This window comes from Hemiscyllium ocellatum, chromosome 10 (assembly GCF_020745735.1).
Source record: "Hemiscyllium ocellatum isolate sHemOce1 chromosome 10, sHemOce1.pat.X.cur, whole genome shotgun sequence".
In the NCBI taxonomy this organism is placed as follows: Eukaryota; Metazoa; Chordata; class Chondrichthyes; order Orectolobiformes; family Hemiscylliidae; genus Hemiscyllium; species Hemiscyllium ocellatum.
Genome location: NC_083410.1, coordinates 42,626,325 through 42,652,061, shown reverse-complemented (window position 1 = coordinate 42,652,061; position 25,737 = coordinate 42,626,325).

The following is a 25,737-nucleotide window of genomic DNA, read 5'->3' as shown; positions in this document are numbered from 1 at the left end:
CAACACCAACATTTTTTACAAACCCACCGACTCCCACAGCTACATGGATTACACCTCTTCCCATCCTATCTCCTGCAAAAATGCTATCCCGTATTCCCAATTCTTCCGCCTCCGCTGTATCTGTTCCCAGGAGGACCACCACCAGGGATATATTCCCTTCCCCACCACTATCCACTTGAGGCAAAGACTGTTCCCTCCATGACTACCTGGTTAGGTCCACAACCCCCAACAACCCACCCTCCCCTCCTGGCACCTTCCCCTGCCACGGCAGGAATTGCAAAACCTGCACCAACCTCCATCCAAGGCCCCAAAGGAGCCTTCCATATCCATCAGAGTTTCACCTGCACTTCCACAAATGTCATTTATTGTATCCGTTGCTCCCGATGCAGTCTCCTTTACATTGGGGAGACTGGACACCTTCTCGCAAAGCGCTTCAGGGAATATCGCCGTACCAACCCCATCGCCCAATGGTTAAATATTTCAACACCCCCTCCCACTCTGCCGAGGACATGCAGGTCCTGGGCCTCCTCCACTGCCACGCCCTCACCACCCGATGCTTATTCCCTCTCCACTTCCCTCCTCCTTTAACCCCTGCCTCTGACCAAGTGTGTCAGTAACCCGGGTTCTGCTTTGAACGGAATTGATTCAGAGTATTGAGTACAGGGGTTGGGAGGTTGGGTTAGGCTGTACAGGATGTTGGTTAGGCCACTTTTGGAATATTGCATGCAATACTGGTCTCCTTCCTATTGGAAGGATGTTGTGAAACTTGAAATGGTTCAGAAAAGATTTACAAAGATGTTGCCAGGTTTGGAGGATTTGAGCTACAGGGAGAGGGTGAATAGGCTGGGGCTGTTTTCCCTGGATCAGCAAGAGCTGAGTGGAGGCCTCATAGAGGTTTATAAAATCATGAGAGGCATGGATAGGATAAATAGACAAGGTCTTTTGCCTGGGTGGGGGAGTCCAGAACAAGAGGTGTAGGTTTAGGGTGAAACGGGAAAGATTTAAAAGGACTTAAGGGGCAACATTTTCACAAAGAGGGTGGTTTGTGTATAAAATGAGCTGCCTTAGGAAGTGGTGGAGGCTAGTACAATTGAAACATTTAAAAGGCATCTGGATGGGTATATGAATAGGAAATGTTTGGGGGGATATGGGCCAAGTGCTGGCAAATGGGACTAGATTAGTTTGGGATATCTGGTTGGCATGGACGAGTTGGACCAAAAGCTCTGTTTCTGTGCTGTACATCTCTATGACTCTATGACATGATTCCTTCAGTGATTAACAATCTGTCTATCTCAGCCTTGAATGTATTTAATGATCCAGTCTCTACTGCCCTCTGCAGTAAAGAATTCTACATATTGACCAGCTTCTAGGAGACAAAAGTTTTGCTCACCTCTGCCTTAATTGGGTATGCCCTGACTCTAAGATTATGCCGTCTTGTTGTCGACTCTCCCACAAGGGAAAACAATGTCTCAAACAAACCCACATACATTATAGTACTCAAAGAGACAAAACAAGATAGAAATATTGAAGGTGAGGTCAAGACAAAATGGCAGACACGCACAGTTCTGGCTCAGTTCTGATGCACAAACAGGTTGTTTTCTTAAGCTTTGTCTGACACCAATTCTTTGCTAATGTCACAAGGTAATGGATGCACTGATTCTCAATTTTTTTTTCATTCACTGGTTGTGAATTCACTCTTAGAATGTACTGAAGGCATGTTTCACCTTTTTCCTTTCATCAAGGGATTTGCAAAAAAAATAGCAGCTACTAAGGATTTTCTTTTGCTTCTCCACATGGTGAGGAAAGAGAAAGACTAATGATCTCTGTCTTCACCAGCTGGATCTTTCTGTAATGTTGTCCACCCGCAAAATTGCAACCCAGGGACCAATCGAGTGATTGTTACTAGGCGGAGTCCTCTTAAACCCATGTCACCTGATCCCAAATGAAAAGCCAAGCAAAAGGCTGTTCTCTGGGTAAAATTGCTCGCATCAGCCAGGTAATGCCATTCTGCCTGGAATGCTCCCTCCCTGCTTGAATAAGCCAGCATTCTCGATCAAGCATCAATTTGTTCCAGTAAATTGTTTTTGAAATTGCAAACATCTTCTTAGGCAGTTTGCTTGGCTTAAAGGAGTATCTTTTTTCTCTCATTTTCAGTCCACAGTTGGAAAAAAAATAAATGTAGTCTTTACAAAAGCTCTTAGATTGTCTTTTGAAGTACAAGAATTTAACATGAGATCACAGTTGTTTAAGCATAAAGGTGTAAACCAGAATAGGAGATGAGGATTTCTTTACTTCTGACTAACTTCAGTGTCTTTTGATAAAAATGCTAAGTTCAGTTCAGAGTATTTTGTACATTGGTTGGAGGAAGCCTGGCTAAAGTGGACGGTCAGTTGCTTGCTATGGCCATTTTAAATTCTTCCATATTAAGATTAACATCAGAAAAGATTAAGATATCAACTGGAGGTTATCATTGACCAGAAAGTGAATTGGACAGGTGATATAACACTGTGACTACAAGAGTGTGTCACAGGCTTTGAATTCTGCAGCAAGTAACTCATATCCTGTCAAACTAATGCTTGTTATCATCCATAAAGCAAGAGTCAGGAGTGTAATGGAATATTCCCCACTTGCCTGGATGGGTCCAGCTCCAACAAGACTCAAGGATTTCACCACCACGAAGGACCAAGCAGTCCACTTAGTTGTCATATAGTGCACCATATTCAACCTCTTCACCACTGATATACAGAGGTAGTACTACGTGCCATCTAAAAGGCAGTTACACATCAAAGCTTTTTCAGTAGCATCTTCAGAACCCACAACCGATACCATCTAAAAGTACAAGGGCAACAGATGTAACATTACATGCAACCTCCTGTGAAACTCATACACCATCCTGATTTTGAACATTATCACTGTTCCTTCTCTGTTGCTGGGTGAAAATCCTAGAACTTCCTTTCGGACAGTACTATAGGAATACCTACACCCCAAGGACTGCAGTGCTTCACAAATCAGTCCATCTTCACATTCACAAAAGTAATTAGGGATGAGAAATAAATGCTGACAGATACTACAGTGCCAGCATCCCTTAAGGAATAAATTAAAAAATCCATGAAAGTTCCTGCCTTAAAAAGCAGATGATGGAATTTAAAATTCAGTAATCCATATTTTATCATTTTTGTGAAACAGGATATCATTGGCATTAAATGGGCATCACAGGGAAATGATTTACCAGCTCTGTATTTTTTGGCCAAATGGTAGCTGTACTCAATGCCCTTCGCCTCTCTGGGATCCATTACATTTATACTAGTGCTATAACACCACTTTGGAGCATCAATGAGATTCTCAACACCCAATACATTGGATGCAAACCATCCCCAATTAATTGTCTGATATTTATGCAGCTGATAATCACAATCCATTGTCTTGATATTTTAAAGTAACTTTGCACTTAGTCTTTAGCATGAGTTCTTGCCAATGCCTGTCTGGCATGTATTGTCAGTTTGGAATGTGCTGTACTTAACTGATTGATCATGGTGATAGTCATTGCTGATGGGTAGATGATAAGGAAATCATAATGCTTAGGCAGAGTTAAAGTAAAAACAGGATGATATGCCAATCATACTTTGTGGTGTTATTTAAGGATGCTTTTTTTTCCAGGTGCTTCCTTTGTAATGCTGAGATACACAACACAAAAGGGTTCACATCCATGTCAGACATTGGTATTTACAATCAAGAATCAGTGCTACAACCTCTTTTTTAGCTTATCAATGCTCCACAAGCAAAATTAGTACTTTTACATGATTAAAGTTTGTCAGGATCGATCACATGGATAATATGGAAGGTGGCCCCAGTCTTGATCACACAGATAAAGTGGAAAGTGGCCCCGGTCAGAGTTTATTCAAGTTGATGAAAAATGGGATTGAAAACTGATGGAAGCAATCAAGTCAATGGGTGGACTTCAAGCTCTTATTTTCTAATGTTAACCATGCACAAACCTAAGGTGGAACACCTTTAAAATAGGTCTATTCTGAAATTTAGTTGCGTTTAATGTTTATGCCAAAGCTTTTCTTTCATTACAGATAAGCAGCTAAAAATCAGCTTTTAGAATCATCAAAATCATGCAGTGCAGAAGAGATTCTTCAGCCCATCGAGTCTGCCCTAACACGTCAGTAACACCTGACCTTCAACCTAATCCCATTTACCAGTACTTGGCCCATAGCCCTGAATGTTATGACATGCCAAGTGCTCATCCATGTGCTTGTTAAAAGATGTGAGGCACATGCCTCTACAACCCTCCCATGCAACACATTCAGCCCATCACCATCTTCTGGATAAAAAAGATTTTCCTCACATCCCCCGCACATCTCCTGCCCCTCACCTTGAACCCATGTCCCCTCATGACTGATTTATCAACTGGGGAACATCTGCTCCTTATCTACTCTGTCCATGCCTCTCATAAGCTTCTATGCCTCAATTAGGTCAGCCCTCAGTCTTCTCTGCTCTAACAAAAACAACCCAAGCCTATCCAATCTTTATGCATAACTTAAATTTTCCATCTCAGGCAACATCTTGATGAATCTCCTCTGCACCTGCTCCAGTGCAATCACATTTCCAGCAGAACTGCACACAGTACTCCAGCTACGGTCTCACCAAGATTCCATACAATTCCATCATAACTTTCCTGCAAGTGCCCCATATGCCTTTTTCACTACCTCACTAACATGCCCTTCCACCTTCACAGATTTATGAATAAATACTCCAAGATCCCTTTGTTCCACAAAACTTCCCCATGTCATGCCATCCATTGAATATGTCCTTGTCAAAGTATTCCTTCTGAAGTGTATCACTTCAAACTTTTCAGGGTTGAATTCCATCTGCCACTTATCAGCCCATTTGACCATTCCATTTGTATATTCTTGTAGCCAAAGACACTCGACCTTACAGTTAACCACCTGACCAATCTTTGTGACATCTGCACACTTACTAATCCAAACCCCCAACACAGTCATCTATATCATTTATATAAATGACAAATAATAGGGGACCGAGCACAGACCCCTGTGGTTCACCTCCAGGCACTGGCTTCCAGTCACTAAAGCCAACTAAGTGTTTTCTGAAAACATTTCTCTTTCCTTACAGTTATTAGTTTGTGAATATCAAGCTGTTATTTTACATGAAGTTTTTTTTACATTAGAGAATAATTCTATTTAAAATTTGACAATGTATACATTAACAGGTGTTATTTTTGTCGAGGCTGTGTCTGTGAGCGTTTCCAAGGCTATGACAGATGGATTTTTAATCAGTTAGGGAACGGAAAGTTCATAAAGAAAAGGCAGGAATGTGGAATTGAGGGTTATCAGATCATGCATGAGCTCAGTGAATGTCAGAACAGACTCAATGGGCTAAATAGCTGACTTCTGGTCCTATGACTTATGTTCTTATTTTCACATCCCTGCTACTGAAGTGTAAGAGAGTAGAAAGGGAAAAAGCAGCACAAAGCTTTTACTGTCATTAAGATTTTATTGTAGTTAAATACGTAGCACAGAAACAAATTCTACAATTCACCCTGAGCATTTATGGTCTATTTAAGACTTCTGTCATCTTTCCTTAATTAAATCTGTCAGTGTGACCTTCTTCCCCCTTCTCCCTCATACACTAATCCGGCATTCCATTATATGCACCTATAAAATTCATCCCAACAACTTCCTCTGGATGTATGTCTCATATTCTGATCACACTTCAAGAAATTTCTTCTGGTTTTCTGATTGAATTTTTTGGTAGCTTCTTACATTGTGTCAACTAACACTTCATTGGTAGCACCCTTATGTTTCAGATGCTCCTCAGTTCAAGTCCAGCTCCAGGACTTCAGCACACATGTACAGGAGGACACTTCCAGAGCAGTATGGAGGGAGCACTGCACTATGAGAAGTGCTATCTTTCAGAGAAGAGTGAAACAAAGTCCTTTATGCCTGTTTGAGTATGCAAAAAAAAAGCAATAGAATTATTTTGAAGAGAAGGGGAGTTATCCTTATGGCCTGGTCTATATCTAAATAATATTAAAACAAATAACATCACAAAAAAGATTATCCATTTATTGCTGCTTTTGGGAGTTCACTGTGTGCATTTCAACAGGGACTACACTTGAGAAAGTAATTTACTGACTCTAAAGTGCTTTGAGACTTCTGGTGGTCATGAAGAGTGTTGCATTTTTGTACAGATCTCAAAAAGGCATTATACCTGTATGACATCTATATGAAGTCACAACCTGTGAAGTTGTTGTCTAAGAGGTCTCTAGCATGCTGTTTATATGGTCAGTCAATAGCCTGGCAGCCTACAATGTACAGAATATAATTGTAATCTAAGTAAGCATATGAGCCAGACTGTCAGTAAAGTGGTGCAACAGATGCGTGCTGAGTCTATAAGCCAGAAGTCAATGGATCAAAGCTATCCCCTGCTATTAATGTTCTTCAGTGATTAACTGGATCAGAACATTTCATATGCTGATTCAACAGTTACTTTCCCAAGGGTCTCTTGTGACATAATAATAGTGTCCCTATCCCTGAGCCAGGAGGTCTGCATTCATATCCTACATGCCTCAGAGGCATGCAGCATAGTTAGAAATGTATTCACTTCCAGAGATTCGACTGAATATGAACTTGAATCTCCATGTTAGTGCTACGTAGGCTAACATTTACGACGCTTGCTGTTGTAGTGGCAGCAATTGGATATTACAACATGGTGACAGAAAGCTGATACTGAAAACAGAAGCAGTTGTGTCAACCTATTTTCCCAACTGTCACCAGACATATGTTTGAGTTCAGCACTGAAGTTAACAATCTAAACTAAAGCACTACAATCAAGATTGAAGGCTACAACTGCACAGAAGTGAGAAATATTTGTGAGTACATTCTCACTATTTAAATAAAAGGGAGGCTGTAGCTGATCTGATCTAACACAAAAAAAAACAAGCAGCAGTTTTAAGAGATGCATCTTACTAAAGCAAACCTTAGGTAAAATATATATAGAGAGAAAAACACACTGAGAAAGCAGTTTCATACAATAAAAATGACTTAGCAGTGTCCAGATATTGAAGACAAGTTTTTAAAAAGGCAGATGTGATATCACAATTCTTTTTTGACCCACAAGCACAAGCTTTCTTCTCTTGAAAGTGCAACCTCTAAAACTAAAGTAAGAGAAACAAAAAGCAGAAGAGAAGAGAAAACAACACAAGCAAAACCTACCAAAGCTCTATGCTGCAACAAAAGTTCATGTGGCTGCACGACAACATAAGCACATATGGCTACTCCATTCAGTTCTGGTCAATCCCATCTTAGTTACTGATCAAGAGGTTCAGCAATGGTAATGTTATATCAAGGATTTATGGTTAGATTCTCTCTTGCTGGAATAGTCATTGCCTGGTGCTTATGTGGCGTGAATGTTACTTGTCACTTGTCAATCCAAACTTAGATCTTCTCCAGATTTTGCTGCATTTAGACATGGTTTGCTTCAGTATTTGAAGAGTCATGAATGCTTCTGAATGTTACACAATCATCAGTGAACATCCCATATCTGACTTCATGATGGATAGAAGGTTTCAAAGATAGGAAGGCTGAGGTCATGGAGAAATTTGAAAACAAAGATCAGAATTTTAAAATCCAGGCATTTTCATTGATCAGGATCTAGCATGCCAGTGTGCTTCAGCAGTAGCTGAGCTAAGGCAAGGAGGCTAGGTCAGGTTATATTAAGGACAAGAATTGTGTATCTTGGAGATGGGCTTGAATAACTGATCAGAAACTCAACTCAGGGTCAAATATGGGACTAACATTTTGAACATATAAATTTTATCTTCGACCATTTCCAGGAAAAGAGATGGAGCTGATAGCTAGGGACTGGAGTTTAGAGCGGGATTGAAAACAATTATCTCAATTTTCACACCATTTAATTCAATAAAATTCCTGCTCATCTGCTAGAGTCATAGAGTCATAGAGATGTACAGCATGGAAACAGACCCTTCTATCCAACCCCTCCATGCCAACCAGATATCCCAACCCAATTTCGTCCCACCTGCCAGCACCCGGTCCACATCCCTCCAAATTCTTCCTATTCATATACCCATCCAAATGCCTTTTAAATATTGCAATCATACTAGCCTTCACCACTTCCTCAGGCAGTTCATTCCATACACGTACCACGCTCTGTGTGAAAATGTTGCCCCTTAGGTCTCTTTTATATCTTTCCCCTCTCACGTAAACGTATGCCCTCTAGTTCTGGACTCCCCCACCCCGGGGAAAAGACTTTGTCTATTTATCCTATCCATGTCCTTCATGATTTTATAAACCTCTCCAAGGTCACCCCTCAGCTTCTGACGCTCCAGGGAAAACAGCCCCAGCCTATGCAACCTCTTCCTATAGCTCAAATCCTCCAAACCTGGCAACATCTTTGTAAATGTTTTCTGAACACTTTCAAGTTTCACAATGTCCTTCCAGAACTGCACGCAATATTCCAAAGGTGGCCTAACCAATGTCCTGTACAGCCACAACATGACCTCCCAACTCCTGTACTCAATACTCAGACCAATAAAGGAAAGCATATCAAACACTTCTTCACTTTCCTATCTATCTGCGACTCCATTTTCAAGGAGCTATGAACCTGCACTCCAAGGTCTCTTTGTTCAGCAAAACTCTCTGGGAACTTACCATGAAGTGTATAAGTCCAAATCTGCTGAGATTTGCTTTCCCAAAATGCAGCACCTCACATTTATCTAAATTAAACTCCATCTGCCACTTCTGATAAATAATCTGTTAACTTAGCAGAGTTGGAGGAGTTGAGAGAGGTTGTAGTGATTAGAGTTGGATGCCTTCAATATATAGGTGAAGACTAATACTGTCCATTTGGATAATGTTGTCAAGGAGCAGCATGTATGATGAGAAATCACTTGAAGCTGAGCATTGAACCTTATGATCAAGTGCTTGATTATCAACTGTATGCTTGAGATAGATACTATCTGACCTTACTGTGGACCAGACAAGTTAAAAAGAGTAAACCTCATCCCAAAACATGCTCCAAGTAGGTAGATTAAATACCTTGCCCATTGGTTCATATAAACATCAAGCCATTGTCATGTGAGTGTGAGACATGCAACATCTGATACAACTGAAAAAGATATAGTCCCAGAGGTCTGATGAATTAATGGATGGCCTACATTTAAAAATGGTGGGGGGGGGAACTGGGGACAGAACACGTCTAGGTGATGATATACCAATCTGCAGCAGGAAAAGTAATGGATCCTGACCAAACTAGAGAACCAAAGAACATTTATTAAAGGAAAATGTCACAATGAATAGTTGGCATGGATTATAAAAGGAAAAAATCTTCAGTGACCAACATTAGTGATTTCTTTCAGGAATCACCAAAGAGAATAGACTAGAATATTACAGTATATGTAATTTAGCTGCATTTTCAAACTGCCTCTAATGAAGTATAACAACCAAATACTACATTTGCTGGAAATCTGAAACAAACAGATTGTTGGAGAAAACTCTACCATCTGTGGAGAGAGACACAGTTAAAATTTTGAGTCTGGTATGACTTCTACAGGAGAAAGTGAGGTCTGCAGATGCTGGAGATCAGAGCTGAAAATGTGTTGTTGGAAAAGCACAGCAGGTCAGGCAGCATCCAAGGAGCAGGAGATTCGACGTTTCAGGCATAAGCCCTTCTTCAGGAATGAGGAGAGTGTGCCAAGCAGGCCAAGCTACCTTGTAGAGGGAGGAAGAGAGCTTCTTCAAAGAAGGCATCCTTGCAAGAGGATTCGCAGTAGGTTAAAATCTTCAAGGAGAAAGTGAGGTCTGCAGATGCTGGAGATCAGAGCTGAAAATGTGTTGCTGGAAAAACTGATTTCGTACACAAGCTGCCAGACCTGCTGAATTTCACCAACATTCTCTGTGTTAGCCTCTAATGAAGTGCCTCAAAATAGACAATTGAATAAGGTTAGAGAATGTAAACTCATGGGAGAACTGGCAGAATGGACGGCTAGCTGGCTTCAAGACAGCGAGTTAGAATAAAGGGTAGTTATTAAGAGTGACAGAAAATGGGAAACTAAACCTTTAATTCTGAAAGCACAGAATTGAAAAGCATGGAGACTATGCTAGCTCTGTAATGCAGTTGTAATTGTCAAGATTACAGTGTGCTGGAAAAGTATAGCAGGTCAGGCAGTATCTGGGAAGCAGGAGCTAATCTTGGATTTTCCTGCTCCTCGAATGCTGCCTGACCTGATGTGCTTTTCCAGCACCACTCTAATCTTGATTCTAATCTCCAGCATGTGCAGTCCTCATTTTTGCCTAGTGCAGCTGTAATTGGTCAGACCACACATTGAATAATGCTTGTCCTTTTGATTGCCATAATATGATAGGGCTATAGAGGCATTAGGGACAGTGCAGAGATTGACCAAGACACTTTTAGAAATGCATAGGTGTACATGTCAGGAAGGAAATGACAGACCGCTTCTCTTTTCTCTTGAAAATGGCAGGCTGAGATGTGGCCTAAAAGGGGACTTTAAAATTATGGAAGTGTCGACAAAGAGAATGTTTCCCCTTGTGGGAGAGAGCATAATTAGCAACCATCAATATAAACGAGTGGCCAAGAAATCCAATAGGGAATTCAGAAGTAACTTCTTTCCCTAAAGACTGGTGAGAATGTGGGATTCACTACTTCAAGTTGAAGTGTATAGTTTAATGCATTTAAGGGAAAACTAGACAACAATATGAGGAGAAAGGAATAGATGGTTACAAAGATAAATTTCTATGAGGAAAATAGGGTGAGGTTCGAATGGAATATAAATACTGGCACAGATTATTATGCCAAATAGTCAATTTTTGTGCCATATTTCATATGTATCTCATGTAAACTGGGCAGAGCGTGTGCATCAAATGTCTGTCTCCCCATTGTACATGAAGTTTGACATTTGGATCCTACAACTGGCGTTGGACCCTAATTTGCAAAATTAAGTACTTACACCCTGTTCCAAGCCAGCTGTAATTTCACGTTGCCAAACTCTTACATCAACTGAACATGGGCATCAACTATTCAAGGCTGATATCAATAAATTGTTGGACACTATGAGCTATGTGAATTGGGCAAGAAAGCTGAGGTAAGTTCAGGTTTCAGCCATGATATTATTAAAAAGATTCAAGGGAGCTGCTCCTATTTATATACTTCCGTTAAACGGGCAGCCAATGTACATTCATAACATCATCGTCTACACTTGTCAACTGTCAATCACTCACCTCTCAGTCAAGAAAAAATGGTGATGGTAATTCCAACTCCCTGCCCCCAACCATAATGTAAAACTAGATTGATGTTAAATAGTTGGTGCATCTCTGTTGTTGCATTTAAAGAGACAATCAAGCGCAAAAATTGCTTTCTTGAATATCCTTTATTGTTACAGATTTCTGGAGTTCAGTGGTTATGTTCAATGAAACAAAAACCAAGTTCACATGAAAGCTTTGAAGTAAATTGTTTAGTTCAGCTGAAAAGAAAAAGGAGTTTTCCTTCACATCCTGGCAAACCTTTGGAGATAAATAAATTTTCTGACCTGGAATTGATTTTGGACAGTAAAAATATGAAGTATCTAGGCAATAACTCTCACTTTGAGATCAGACATCTGCTTTTCATGATTATAAGTAGTGTTATTGTTTGGACAAAAGTTATTATAGAAGCATTTGTTTCTGGCAAAGCCTGCTTTGCTATTATAATGCTTTACTCTCCAAGTGAATTTCTTTTCTTATGTTTTTACTAAGTTGCCAGGGTTAGAACTCTTTAATCAATGTACAGATCCAAAAAGAGCTTCAATGCCTTTGTAACAAGTTACTTTTAATATGTAATGTTCTCAAAATATTCTCAGAATGTGTCTGCCTTCTTTTTTCTTTGAAGTAATTGTTGGGAAAAGAGTTTTAATTGCTCCACTTTGATTTCATGACTCTTTATGTTACATCAGCTTTTTGTTGACCACTGGTACAAGTTACCACAGAATAAGTCAGACATTTGTCATCAGGTTTAGTTTAACACATTTTTTAAGATACCATTTCTTGCTTACATTTCTACTATTACATAAATTTGATGGCCATTATCAATTAATAACTTCTATTCCCACAGCTACTTTCTCACCATTATCCACCATATTAATTACAACTGCCTACATTTAGTGACATTACAATAGATAGGATCTCAATATCCTTCTGTATTGTGTATGTATATCTGTATAAAAATAATTAATTCTTATTTTTTCTAAGATTTTTTTGAAAATATGATATGAAACACTTGGTATTTAATTGAGATCTCAGCTCAAAATATTCAATCACATGAGGCTGCATTTTAAAATGGTTTGCTGTTCATTCACTGGGAAGCATCTTTGGTCTCAAATTGTTTGAATTTTAAGAAACAACAGCCCCTTGGGGATGTAATACTGTGGGAGGCTTCAAATCAAACACACCCCCCGCTCCGTAATTTAATGGAAGACAGTCCCACTCGAGGGAGAGTTGCTGGCCAGTTATAGCAGCAATCAGTAATTACAGCAGTGGGTGTTTGCTACATTGGAAGCTGTCCCTGGGCAGAAGGCAACAAGGATTCTTGGGTAATGTGAGTTGGACCTTTTGAATGGGGAGAGATTAGGCACCCTGACAAAAATAGGGACATGACCAAGTGGCTGCTCAACACTGGGCGCAATCCACACCAACCCCCACCCCAACCTTTTCCTGCCCTTTAACCAGATTTGAAGGAGCTGACCCCAACTGAGTGTTGCAGACTGGCACATTCCAAGGTCCAGGACTACATGTTGAGGGACGTGCTGAAGCTTGGGGCAGCTGCCGCCAAGGCACAGTGGGGAAAGACCACCGTGTAACATCTGCCTGCCTAAAGAAGAACGGGGGCCCACTCAGTAAGTGGGCTCTGCTGAAGCATCACCTAAATAAATGGATGGTAAACGTACAGACCTGTATATACGAATGATTAATTCTGATCTCTGTATGTAAGGAAATGGAATGTATATGTATGTATGGCATGACCAGTTGTATAGATATCAAAATAATTTTATGAATAAAGTATATTTTTTGAAATTAAAAATAATTTGTTGTAAAATAGATTGACCATCCCCTTCTGCCTTAACTGCCCAAATATATCAGTGGAAACAGAATTGCCACTGACTCGAGCAATTAAGGCCCTCAATAGGTTAAGGAAGTGTGGGCTAGCTGGTCCATTTTCCACCCATTGCATTATTTGTGTGGGGACGAGGTGGTGTGAAGTTAGTTAACCAATCATCACGCAAGCCAACCTTCCATCCATTGACTCCGTCTACACTTCTCGCTGCTGCGAAAATTGTCAGCCAACATCGTCAAAGACGCCTCCCACCCCAGTTATAATCTCTTCCAACCTCTTCCATCGGACAGAACATACAAACATCTAAACACATGTACCAACAGGTTCGAGAACAGTCTCTTCCCTGCTGTTATGAGGCTGGATGGACCTCTCAAATTTCAAATCTAATATTGATCTTGCTTTTTATGCACCTTCTTTACAGCTGTAACCTTGTATTCCTCGCTCTGTTCAATCTCCCAATGATCTTTGTATGTTGTGATCTGCTGTACTGCAGACAAACTTAATTTTTCTCTGTACCTAAGAACATGTGACAATAATAATACATATCAAATCAAAACCACCCATTCCATTTTATGTGCTCCCTAACCACAAATACACCTATCTCCCTGAAGATGCTTCTTTAAACTACCTCCTTGATCAAACTTTTGGTCATCAGTCTTAATATGGCCTTATGTGCCTCAATGTCTTACTTTGTTTCAAAATACACCTTTGAAGCACTTGGGATATTTCATTATATTAAAGGTGTAGTATAAGTTCTTGTTGCAGAAAAATGTTCAACCTCGAACACTGTTTTTTTTCTGTCCAGATGCTGCCTGACCTGGGTGCATTCAGCACTTCAGTTTCTTTTTGAGTTTTCCAGCATCTGCAGCACTTTATTGTTGTTTGATATCATGTTTACTTTCTTTAAGACTGTAAAAATTTAGTTGGCAGGATTATCTCATTGCAGTTTTCTAATTAGATTAAATAAATAGCAACAAGTAACAAATAATTTTTGAGAAGGAGGAGGAATACTGGCAGACTCCATCCTACCCTATAAAAGAATTGAGTCATAGTGAATTAATGCATGGAACCATTAATTAGTCAGTGTTCCTGATTACCCTACTGTGTTGTGCTTTGGCAATCAGCCAATAACACAGGCAACTTCAACAGAAAAGAATATTGAGAATATATGCAACAGGAGCTTTCTCCTACTATACTCAGAAAGAGACCCTACTGTTCATTTCTGTGCAACTACCTTAGAACAGGATTAGCTGATATCATGCTGGTTTTTGTAGATGCTGCATTTCATTAGGAGTTTTGTCCTAAAGCCAGTTACTATGAAATGCTAAATTTATTATTGTGAGGACTTAAGAAAATACTTTAAAAAAAAGCATGGTTAGAACAAGTCACCATGGTTTAACAAATGGGAAATCCAGTTCAGTAAATTTATTAGCATTTTTATGTGAATGTAATTGGTAGGATGGAAATAAGGAAATGGACAGACGTAGAATTTTGAAAGGATATTTGATAAGATCTCATGCAAACAGTTAATAGATTGGATAATGGAAATGGGGATAATGTATTAGCATAGGTAAAGGATTAGATAATGGGCAAGAAACTATTTTTTAATGTTTCCATTTAATATGGTACATTACCACTTCTTAATGACTTTGGTGGAAGGTATCTTCTCCCAGACCAGGTCAAGCAATGAGGCGGCTTCCATTGGTCAGGAATGACAGTACAGGCCTGGTACCTGGCAGCGAGGTCTCCCAGTGCTCCAGTCTCCTGGTATGGTATTCTCTTGGTGTGGCGGTCACCCAGTGTGCTAGCCTCCCAGTGTGACGGTCTCCTAGTGTGCCGGTCTCTCGGGATGCCGGTCTCACGGTGTGCCAGGTTCTAGGTGCGGCAGTTTCCTGGTGTACTGCTCCAAGTGTAGCAGTCTCTTGGTGTGCTGGTCTCCCAGTGTACTAGACTCCTGTGTGGCAGATTCCCAGTGTACTGGTCTCCCAGTGTGGCTGTCTCCCAGTGTGGCTGTCTCCCTGTGTGACAGTCTCCCTGTGTGGCCGTCTCCCAGTGTGGTCATCTCCCGGTGTGCCGTTCTCCCAGTGTGACAGTCTCCCAGTGTGGCGGTCTCCCAGTGTGGCATTCTCCCAATGTGACAGTCTCTCAATGTGGCGGTCTCACAGTGTGACAGTCTCCCAGTGTGGCTGTCTCCCAGTGTGGCTGCCTCTTGGTGTGGTTGCCTCCCAGTGTGGATGTCTCCCAGTGTGGCTGTCGCCCAGTGTGGCTGTCTCCCACTGTGGCTGTTTCCCAGAGTGGCTGTCTCCCAGTGAGGCTACCTCCCAGTGTGGCTGTCTCCCAGTGTGACGTTCTCCCAACGTGACAGTCTCCCAGTGTGGAGGTCTCCCTGTGTTGAGGTCTCCCTGTGTGGCGGTCTCCCAGTGTGTCATTCTCCCAATGTGGCAGTCTCCAAATATGGTGGTCTCCCAGTGTGGCGGTCTCTCAGTGTGGCGGTCTCACAGTGTGACAGTCTCCCAGTGTAACTGCCTCCCAATATGGCTGTCCCCCAGTGTGGATGTCTCCCAATATGGCTGTCCCCCAGTGTGGATGTCTCCCAGTGTGGCTGTCTCTCAGTGTGGATATCTCCCAGTGTGGCTGTCTCCCAGTTTGGCTGTCTCCCAGTGAGCAGTCTCCCAGTGTGGTGGTCTCCCAGTGTGGCGTTTTCCCAACGTGACAGTCTCCCAGTGTGGAGGTCCCCCTGTGTGGAGGTGTCCCTGTGTGGCGGTCTCCCAATGTGACAGTCTCCCAGAGTGGCGGTCTCCCAGTGTGGTTGTCTCACAGTGTGGTGATCTCCCAGTGTGGCTGTCGCCCAGTGTGGCTGTCTCCCAGTGTGACATTCTCCCAATGTGACAGTCTCCCTGTGTGGAGGTCTCCCTGTGTGTCATTCTCCCAATGTGACAGTCTCCCAGTGTGGCGTTCTCCTAGTGTGGCTGTCTCCCAGTGTGGCTGTCTCCCTGTGGAGGTCTCCAAGTGTTGCTGTCTCCCAGTGTGGATGTCTCCCAGTGTGGCGGTCTACCGGTGTGGCGGTCTCTCAGTGTTGCGGTCTCACAGTGTGACAGTGTCCCAGTGTGGCTGTCTCCCAGTGTGGCTGCCTCCCACTGTGGCTGTCGCGCAGTGTGGCGGTCTCCCAATGTGGTGGTCTCCCAATGTGGTGGTCTCTCAGTGTGGCGGTCTCACAGTGTGACAGTCTTCCAGTGTGGCTGTCTCCCAGTGCGGATGTCTCCCAGTGTGGATGTCTCCCAATGTGACAGTCTCCCAGTGTGGCTGTCTCACAGTGTGGCTACCTCCCAGTGTGGCTGTCTCCCAGTGTGGATGTCTCCCAGTGTGGCAGTCTCCCAGTGTGGCTGTCTCCCAGTGTGGCTTCTCCCAGTGTGGATGTCTCCCAATGTGACAGTCTCCCAGTGTGGCTGTCTCCCAGTGTGGCTACCTCCCAGTGTGGATGTCACCCAGTGTGGCTGTCTCCAAGTGTGGATCTCTCCCAATGTGACAGTCTCCCAGTGTGGCTGTCTCCCAGTGTGGATGTCTCCCAATGTGACAGTCTCCCAGTGTGGCTGTCTCCCAGTGTGGCTACCTCCCAGTTTGACTGTCTCCCAGTGAGCAGTCTCCCAGTGTGGCTGTCTCCCAGTGTGGTGGTCTCCCTATGTGGTGGTCTCCCAATGTGGTGGTCTCTCAGTGTGGCGGTCTCACAGTGTGACTATCTTCCAGTGTGCCTGTCTCCCAGTATGGTGGTCTCCCAGTGGGGCGTTCTCTCAATGTGACAGTCTCCCAGTGTGCCGTTCTCCCAATGTGACAGTCTCCCAGTGTGGTCGTCTCCCAGTGTGACAGTCTCCCAATGTGACAGTCTCCCAGTGTGGTCGTCTCCCAGTGTGGCAGTCTCCTAGTGTGGTGATCTCTCAGTGTGGCGTTCTCTCAATGTGACAGTCTCCCAGTGTGCCGTTCTCCCAATGTGACTGTCTCCCAGTGTGGCAGTCTCCTAGTGTGGTGATCTCCCAGTGTGGCGGTCTCTCAATGTGACTGCCTCCTGGTGTGGTTGCCTCCCAGTGTGGATGTCTCCCAGTGTGGCTGTCTCCCAGTGTGGCTGCCTCCTGGTGTGGTTGCCTCCCAGTGTGGATGTCTCCCAGTGTGGCTGTCGCCCAGTGTGGCTGTCGCCCAGTGTGGCTCCCTCCCAGTGTGGCTGTCTCCCAGTGTGATATTCTCCCAACGTGACAGTCTCCCTGTGTGGAGGTCTCCCTGTGTGTCATTCTCCCAATGTGACAGTCTCCCAGTGTGGCGTTCTCCTAGTGTGGCTGTCTCCCAGTGTGGCTGTCTCCCTGTGGCGGTCTCCAAGTGTTGCTGTCTCCCAGTGTGGATGTCTCCCAGTGTGGCGGTCTACCGGTGTGGCGGTCTCTCAGTGTTGCGGTCTCACAGTGTGACAGTGTCCCAGTGTGGCTGTCTCCCAGTGTGGCTGCCTCCCACTGTGGCTGTCGCGCAGTGTGGCGGTCTCCCAATGTGGTGGTCTCCCAATGTGGTGGTCTCTCAGTGTGGCGGTCACACAGTGTGACAGTCTTCCAGTGTGGCTGTCTCCCAGTGCGGATGTCCCACAGTGTGGATGTCTCCCAATGTGACAGTCTCCCAGTGTGGCTGTCTCACAGTGTGGATGTCTCCCAGTGTGGCAGTCTCCCAGTGTGGCTGTCTCCCAGTGTGGCTTCTCCCAGTGTGGATGTCTCCCAATGTGACAGTCTCCCAGTGTGGCTGTCTCCCAGTGTGGCTGTCTCCCAGTGTGGCTACCTCCCAGTGTGGATGTCACCCAGTGTGGCTGTCTCCAAGTGTGGATCTCTCCCAATGTGACAGTCTCTCAGTGTGGCTACCTCCCAGTGTGGCTGTCTCCCAGTGTGACTGTCTCCCAGTGTGGTGGTCTCCCTATGTGGTGGTCTCCCAATGTGGTGGTCTCTCAGTGTGGCGGTCTCACAGTGTGGCTATCTTCCAGTGTGCCTGTCTCCCAGTATGGTGGTCTCCCAGTGTGGCGTTCTCTCAATGTGACAGTCTCCCAGTGTGCCGTTCTCCCAATGTGATAGTCTCCCAGTGTGGTCGTCTCCCAGTGTGACAGTCTCCCAGTGTGGCAGTCTCCTAGTGTGGTGATCTCTCAGTGTGGCGTTCTCTCAATGTGACAGTCTCCCAGTGTGCCGTTTTCCCAATGTGACAGTCTCCCAGTGTGGCCGTCTCCTAGTGTGGTGATCTCCCAGTGTGGTGGTCTCTCAATGTGACTGCCTCCTGGTGTGGTTGCCTCCCAGTGTGGATGTCTCCCAGTGTGGCTGTCGCCCAGTGTGGCTGCCTCCTGGTGTGGTTGCCTCCCAGTGTGGATGTCTCCCAGTGTGGCTGTCGCCCAGTGTGGCTATCTCCCAGTGTGACATTCTCCCAACGTGACAGTCTCCCAGTGTGGAGGTCTCCCAGTGTGACATTCTCCCAACGTGACAGTCTCCCAGTGTGGCGGTCTCCCAGTGTGGCTGTCTCCCAGTGTAACGTTCTCCCAATGTGACAGTCTCCCAATGTGGAGGTCTCCCAATGCGACAGTCTCCCATTGTGGTGGTCTACCGGTGTGGCGGTCTCACAGTGTGACAGTCTTCCAGTGTGGCTGTCTCCTGGTGTGGATGTCTCCCAATGTGAGTCTCCCAGTGTGGATGTCTCTCAGTGTGGCTACCTCCCAGTGTGGCTGTCTCCCAGTGTGGCTGTCTCCCAGTGTGATGTTGTCCCAATGTGACAGTCTCCCAGTGTGGAGGTCTCCCAATGCGACAGTCTCCCAGTGTGGCTGTCGCCCAGTGTGGCGTTCTCCCAATGTGACAGCCTTCCAGTGTGGCAGTCTCCCTGTGTGGCGTTCTCCCAATGTTACAGTCTCCCAGTGTGGCAGTCTTCCAGTGTGGCTGTCTCCCAGTCGGGCGTTCTGCCAGTGTGGCAGTCCCCCATATGGCAGTCTCCTGGTGTGTGTGTCTCCTGCTGTGGTGTCCCGGTGTTGCGGTCTCCTGGTGTAGCTGTCCCCCCCCGTTTGGTGGTCCCCCATGTGACAGTCTCCTGGTGTGGTGGTCTCCCGGTGTTGCGATCTCCTGGTGCGGCTGTCCCCCCGTAATGTGGGTCCCCCATGTGACAGTCTGCCGGTGTGGCGGTCTCCTGGTGTGGTGGTCTCCTGGTGTGGCTGTCTCCTGGTGTGGTGGTCTCCTGGGGTGGTGGTCTCCTGGGGTGGTGGTGTCCTGTGGTGGCTGTGTCCTGTTGTGGTGGTGTCCTGGGTGACGGTGTCCTGGTGTGGCGGTGTCCTGGTGTGGCTGTCTCCTGGTGTGGTGGTCTCCCGGTGTTGCGATCTCCTGGTGTGGCTGTCCTCCTGGTATGGGGGTCCCCCATGTGACAGTCTCCTGGTGTGGTGGTCTCCTGGGGTGGTGGTGTCCTGTGGTGGTGGTGTCCGGGTGTGGTGGTGAGCTGGTGTGGTTGTGTCCTGGGGTGGTGGTGTCCTGGGGTGGAGGTGATCTGATGTGGTGGTGTCCTGGTGTGGTAGTGTCCTGGTGTGGCGGTTTCCTGGGGTGATGGTATCCTGGTGTGGTGGTGTCCTGGGATGACGGTGTCCTGGTGTGGTGGTCTCCTGGGGTGGTGGTGTCCTGGTGTGGAGGTCTCCTGGGGTGGTGGTATCCTGATGTGGTGGTCTCCTGGGGTAGTGGTGTCCTGGGGTGGTGATGTCCTGGTGTGGCGGTCACCTGGGGTGGTGGTGTCCTGTTGTGGTGGTCTCCTGGGGTGGTGGTGTCCTGGGGTGATGGTGTCCTGGGATGGTGGTGTTATCCAGGAGGGACAGTCTCGGCCTGGAGTGGCGTTCTTCTCCATTGTGTCTAGGTGTTGCAGCAGCCTGCCATGAAGGTCTAGTCCCAACATGGAGGTCTCGTCCTTGCTCTAGAGGCTGCCTCCAGGTCTTCCTACAGCCCACAGTGAAGGTCTAGTCCCAGAGTGAAGGTTTAATAACAGTATGGAGTTCTAGTTCTAGTGTGGTGGTCTCAGCCCATTGTAGCAGTCTCGGCCAAGTGTGGTGGTCCTCATCCAGTATGGCAGTTAAGACCCAGTGTGGCAGTTTCGGTCCGGTCCGGTGGTTTTGGCTTGATGTGGTGGCCTCGGCCCGGTATGGTGGTCTCAGCCCACAGTGGCGGTATTGGTGCAGTGTAGTGGTCTCGGCCCGGTATGGCGGTCTCAGCCCGTTATGGCGGTCTCAGCCTGGTATGTCGGTCTTGGCCCAGTACAATGGTCTCGGCCCGGTATGGCGGTCTCAGCCCGGTATGAGAATCCTGGCCCAGTGTGGTAGCCTCGACCAGGTGTGGTTATCCTGGCCCGGTATGATGGTCTTGGCCTGGTGTAGTGGTCTCAGCCCAGTCTTGGCCTTGCCTTAGGTTGCAGTTTCAGCCCAGTTTTCCAGCCTACCCTGAACCCAGTTGTTGTTAATTGCACTGTGATGAACTTTTACTTTCTTTTTATTTATGACTTCTGTCATTAATTTAGGCACCGTGGCATGACAACTTATAAAACCTTTCACTATCTTATTTGTAAAAATACACATGACAATAAATTGCTATTCTATTCTATTCAATTCTAAGCTGAGAGTGGGATACGACTGTGTAGCCTGCTGATACTAAAATTCTGGATTTCTCTTCTGGACTGAATAGGTACTTTCAGTGCGAGGGTCATGATCTGAGTTGGTATCAGTAATATAGGTAGGACTAGTAAAGAGATTCTGCTTAAAAGAGTGTGAGCTGTTAAGGGCCAACTTAAAAGTCAGAAACACAACGTTAAATAATCTCTGGATTATTACCCAAGCCAGATGCAAATGAATATAGAATAAATCAGCTTAGAGAAAGGAATGCATAGTTGAAATACTGGTGTTGGAGAAGTGGGTTTCAATCATGAGGCATTGGCACTAGAGAAAGTAGGAGGTATGCCATTGGAACAGATTTCACCTGAACCAATGTGGGACAAGTGTTCTGGTGAGTTTTATAACTAGGACAGGAAAGAAGGCTTTAAATAAATAGTGGAGGTGAGTTTCATACGAGGGAAGACGTGATAAATTAAGAGAGAAGTCAAGGGAAGAATGTTAGGTAGCAATAAGGATATTGAAAATCAAAGTGTAGCAGGAAAAGACAATGCATACAAATGTAAGAATGCACCATCAGATAAAGCTGCATTTTACAAACAGTAAAAAAAGCAGAACTAAAGGGTCAATATGTGAAGGCAGATAGCATCTGAGACAAAGTGGATGAAATGATAGCTGAAATAGTAAGAACTACGCATGATCAAAATTAAAATCACACAACACCAGGTTATAATCCAACAGGTTTATTTGGAAGTACAAGCTTTTACAGCACTGCTCCTTGTCATGTAACTACCTGATGAACTTCCAAATAAACCTATTGGACTAGAACCTGGTGTTGTGCAAATTTTAACTTTGGCGAAAGTGAGTACTGCAGATGCTGGAGATTAGAGTCGACGGTGTGGTGCTGGAAAAGCACAGCAGGTCAGGCAGCATCTGAAGAGCAGGAAAATCGACATTTCAGGCAAAAGCCCTCCATCATTTCAGCATCACGCTCTTGAACTTTAACTTTGTCCACCCCAGTCTAACACCAGCACCTCCACATCATATGTATGATCAGATATTATTTACAGAGACATAGCTACAAGATTACCCTAAATATAAGATTTTAGGACAGGAAGCTAGGAGAAGGTGGAAGCATAGTTATGTATTGTACAATGGAGAGACAGGAACTTAATTGTCTTAAGTATACTAATGTAAAAAACTGAACTGCATTTGTGACTACGTATATATAAAGATTTTTTATGATTAAAGTACTGTATATTTTTGAAATAAAAAAATAGGAGCTTTGTTCTAAAAGTCAAGATGTAGAAACAGTTTGGGTAGAGATAAGAAATAGTAAGCAGACGAAATCACTTGTAGAAATTGCTGATAGACCTCGTAACAGTCATCAAAATGTGAACAGGCTAAAGAGACAGAAATAATGGGGACTTGTGAGTAAGGTGCAATAATAATCATGGGTGATTTTAATCTGATGTAGTTTGGATGAATCAGATTGGTAATATTAGCCTGGAAGATGAATTCATAGATTTTTTATTTCTGGAACAGTTTGTTAAGCAGCTTAGGGGCAATCAGAAAGAAGATTATTCTAGATCTTGTAATGTGCAATGGAACAGCATTAATTAATAACCTCAAAGTGAAGGCAGCCTATTTGTCATAACATAATTGGTCTTCAATTTGAGACATAGAACAGTGGATCTAAGACTACTGTTTTAAACCTAATAAGAGCAAGTATGAGGGTATAAGGAAGAGGTGGCTCAAGTGAATTGGAAAATGAGGTTAAAAGAGAGGTCACTAGTGATGCAGTGGCAAACACTTAAGGAGGTATTTCTTTGTACTCAACAAATATATATTCCAGTGAGAGAGAAAGTTTCTAGTTTTAGAATGCATCATCAGTGCTCAACTAAGGAAATTAGAGACTATTAAATTGAAAGAAAAAACATACAATTCCATGAAAAAAGTAACAGTTAGAAGATAGGATATAACATAAACAAAAGCAAAGAATGACTTCGTTGAGTAAGAAAGTTGGCTAGAAATATTTTTTAAAGTTTCTATAGATTTTAAAAGAAAAATACAGCATCAGCCATTCATTTCAACCTCATGTAAGTCTTGTCTGTTTTGAATACACAATAAACTTACAACCTATTTCCTCTTTGGCACTTGCAATTTGTACTTCATTATTTCTAGATCAACAGAAAAGGATGAGCTGATAAATCAACATACAGTCTTTGCTCCTGCCCCAATGTCTTTGAATTGAAACAACATTTCAACATTAGAGTGTTTAATGTTTCAGTTAAAAAAAAAGAGCAGGCAAATAAAGAAACCTGATGTTTACTTTGTTCCCCCTGAACTCATGTATGTGTGGTGGCATGTTTGCCAAAACAAGAAATTAATTTGAACGATTGTTTAGGGATAGCTTAGAAGAGAATAGCTTAGAGAGCGAGGCATTCATGCTATTAAGACATTGCACACTTATTCATTGAAATTGGTAATCAGTGATACCAACTGACATCATAATGAAAATATTGGCAGAACTGCTCTGTAATGACATTTCTTTATCAAATTAAATGTGTTTAAAAACATTAATTTTAAACCAAGTAGTAAGTGCATAAATGAATTACAACACTTCTTGATTATTGAAGAAAAATAAGCGATACAGCCTAGCATCACTCAGCACATGATCTATACTAATGAATTCACTTTGCCAGGTTTTATATCCATTTTTGATTAAAGATAGTCAGCATGGCTTTATGAGAGGCAGACCAGGCCTCACGAACCTTATTGAATTCTTTGAGGATGTAACAAAACATGTTGATGAAGGTAGAGCAGTGGATGTGGTGTACATTGATTTTAACAAGGCATTTGATAAGTTTCCCCATGGTAGGCTCATTCAGAAAGTAAAGAGGCCAGGGAAATCTGGCTGTCTGGATACCGAATTGGCTGACCCATAGAAGACAGAGGGGTGATAGATGGAAAGTATTCAGTCTGGAGCTCGATGACCAGTGGTGTTCTATAGGGATCTGTTCCAGGACCTCCATTCTTTGTGATTTTTATAAATGACTTAGATGAGGAAGTGGAAAGATGGGTTAGTAAGTCTACCAATGATATGAAGATTAGGGGAGTTGTGGATAGTGAGAAGAACTGTAGGAAGTTGCAGCAAGACATTGACAGAATGCAGAGCTGGGCTGAGAAATGGTAGATGCAATTCAACCTGAAAAGTGTGAAGTTATTCACTTTGGAAGGTCAAATTTAAATGCAGATTACAGGGTTAAAGGCAGGATTCTTGGCAGTGTGCAGGAACAGAGGGATCATAGGGTCCATGTCCATAGATCCCTCAAAGTTACAACCCAAGTTGATAGGGTTGTTAAGAAGGCATAAGGTGTGCTGGCTTTCATTAGCAGGGGGATTGAGTTTAAGAGTTGCGAGGTTATGCTGCAGCTCTGTAGAGCACTGATTAGATCACACTTGGAATATTGTGTTCAGTTCTGGTCACCTCATTATAGGAAAGATGCAGAAGCTTCACAAAAGGTACAGAGGAGATTTACCAGGATTCTGCCTGGACTGGAGGGCATATCTTATGAAGAAAGGTTGAAGGAGCTAGGGCTTTTCTCATTGGAGAGATGAAGGATGAGCGGTGACTTGATAGAGGTGTAGAAGATGATGAGGCATAGATAGAGTGGATAGCTAGAGACTTTTTCCCATGCCGGAAATGTCTGTCACGAGGGAGCATAAATTTAAGGGAACTGGAGGAAGGTTTAGGGGGGATGTCAGAGGTTGGTTGTTTACACAGAGAGTAGTGGGTGTGTGGAATGCTCTGCCAGCAGTGGTAATGGAGTCGGGACATTTAAGCAGCTTTTGGATAGGCAAATGGAAGACAGAATCTGGATCAGTGGTGCTGGAAGAGCACAGAAGTTCAGGCAGCATCCAACGAGCAGCGAAATCGACGTTTCGGGCAAAAGCCCTTCATGGAAGACAGTACAATGAAGGGTATGTAGGTTAGTCTGATCTTTGGGTAAGATGTTAAGGCTGGCACGACATTGAGGGCCAAAAGCCCTGGATTGTGCTGTACTGCTCTAGGTTCTATGTATCTTGTTATGTCACCAAAGTTTACATAGGCTCAGATGTGTCAACAGAAATGGTTCATACTGTAATATACTGAATGAGCATGGGTTCTCTCTCTCTCGAGAGAGAGAGAGAGAGTCTGTGGAATTATTAATAGAAAATAAGGATTAATTGAGCAGCTATTTTGTATCCACCTTTGCTGCAGAAGATAGAAATAGCATTCAGAAATTTTAAAACCAGAAGTGAAAGGAAGGGAGCTACCTAAAACAATTACAATTACCAGACAAATGGTTCTGAGAAAATTATTAGCATGAAAAACTGACATGTTCCCAGGTCTTGAAGCATTTCATTTCCTTGTCATAGAGTCATAGAGTCCAACAGCGCAGAGACAGGCTCTTTGACCCAAACTGGTTCATACTGACCAAAATCTCCATCCATGCTAACCTCATTTCCCTGCACTTGGCCCATGTCCTTCTAAATCTTTCCTATCCATGTATTTGTCCAAATGCCTTTTAAATGTTGTGAATGCACCTGCCTCAACCACTTCCGATGGCAGCACATTCAGTCTGTGTAAAAATGTTGCTCTTGGGTTTCCTTTTATTCTTTTCCCTCTTACCTCAAACTGATCCCCTCGAGTTCTTGATTCCCCAACCCTGGGAAAAAACTGAGTGCATTCACCCTATCCCTGCATCTCATGATCCTATAGACTTTTTTCAGGTCCTCACTCAGTCTCCTATGCTCTAAAGGAAGAAGTCCTAGATTGTCCAAGCCCTCCCTATAACTCAGACATTTGAGTCCTGGCAATATCCTTGTAAATTTCTTCTGCACTTTTTACAGTTTAAAAACATCTTTCCGATAGCAAGGTGACCAAAACTGAACACAATACTCCAACTGCGGCC